The sequence below is a fragment of the Lontra canadensis genome, unplaced genomic scaffold, assembly GCF_010015895.1.
Source record: "Lontra canadensis isolate GAN:19392208 unplaced genomic scaffold, GSC_riverotter_1.0 scaffold45, whole genome shotgun sequence".
Lineage (NCBI taxonomy): Eukaryota > Metazoa > Chordata > Mammalia > Carnivora > Mustelidae > Lontra > Lontra canadensis.
In genome coordinates, this window is record NW_022631039.1 from 5,565,639 (window position 1) to 5,567,045 (window position 1,407).

Consider the following 1,407-nt stretch of genomic DNA (forward strand, 5'->3'; position numbering starts at 1 on the left):
GGTGCGGGTGCGGGCGCCGAGGGTGCGGGTGCGGGCGCCGAGGGTGCCGGCGCTGCCTCCACGCGCGGACCCGCGACCCGGGGAGCCCCCCAACGCCGGCAGCGGCCCCTCCTCGCCGGCGGGCGACCGGGAAGTTGGGGGTGCGGCCGGAGCACCTCCCGCTCACGCCCACCCGCCGGCCCCCGACCCTCCCGCCCGCCCCACGCCCCGACAATGCCTGCGGGCGGCCGCCCGGCTGCAGCCCAGGCCGGGCCGCCGTCGCCTCCCGCACCCCCCGCTCCTTTGTTGCCCGGCGAGCCCCCTCCCCCGGACCCCCCCAAGCCCGGCGGCTCCTACCTGCGCCCCTCCGGCGGCGGGCTGCACGGCGGGCGCCTCGGAGCCCGGCCTCCTCCGCTCCCGGCCGGGGCGCCGCGGGGGGAAGAGGATGCTGCGGCCCCTCCCCGCGCGCCGCTGCCCACCGGCCGCAGCCCCTCCCGGCGCCCGGGCTCCGCGCTCGCGCTCCGGGCCCGGGCCTCGCGCCCGGGCGGCGGCGGGAAGGCGGGAGGCGCGGACTGAGCAGCCCCGGCCGCCGCCTGCGCGCCCCGCGGCCGAGCCGAGCCGAGCCGAGCCGAGCGGGAGCGGAGCGAGCGGCCCGGCTCCGGGAGGGAACAAAAGGGGCCGGCGCTGGGGCGGGCGCGGGAGGGCGGGGCCTGGCGCGGCGGGGGTCAGGCGCGCGCTCACGTGGCCTCGCGTTTCTCGGGCCGCCGCGCCGCGCCGCAAGTGGGCGGGCGGGCGGAAAACGCGGCCTCCCCTCCTCCTCCGCCCGCCGCCGTCAGTCGTGGGGCGTCGAGGGTACCCCCACCCCCGCCTCGCCGCCGGTCACCTACAGGCGCTTAAAGAGCCTCCGTCGGCCTCGCTCTGCGCACGAGGATGTCCCAGAGCCCTGGGAGAGGTGGAAGCTCGGGATGCTGGGGGCGGCTCCTGGAGTTTCCGGGAAGGCTCCACAGAGGAGGTGACGTTTGGACTCGACAGGAAGGGATGAGGAGGAGATGGTGTAGCCGAGCTGAGACCTCCAGGCCTCACCGAGCTGTCCTGAGGCCAAAGCGGGTGGGGGGAAATGGCACGGGTGATGAGGCTCCCATCTCGTCTTTGGAAAAAGTGGTACCCAAGATCAGGATGAATGCTGCGCCCTCCTCCCCTGAGCGGGGTCTGCCTCCTGTGATATCAGCGGAGTTTACAGCTGCCAGCCCTCTCCACCCCCAGTGCAAACTCATCTCCATTTCCTTCAAATGTGGGAATGAGGGTGTGTTGGGGGAGGTTGTGGTCTGCGCGGTGACAGTGACACCAAGGAGGACAGGCACCTGGCAGTCTCGTTCATATCCCGCAAGGCACCCAGTCCAGTGCCTGGCCAAGGGCAGACACTCAATG

General features: G+C 74.6%; 1 protein-coding gene across 3 annotated transcripts in view; it reads right to left on the reverse strand.

Moving 5' to 3' along the window:
• Positions 1 to 562, reverse strand: part of CLIP2 (CAP-Gly domain containing linker protein 2) — a 66,267-nt gene extending 65,705 nt beyond the window's left edge. For 2 of the 3 annotated variants that reach the window (XM_032872413.1, XM_032872412.1), the window contains exon 1: positions 337 to 562. The gene's annotated coding sequence lies outside the window, so the exon portion shown is untranslated. The remainder of the gene's footprint in view (positions 1 to 336) is intronic. The other variant, XM_032872414.1, reaches the window with a different exon arrangement.
• Positions 563 to 1,407: the final 845 nt, after the last annotated feature.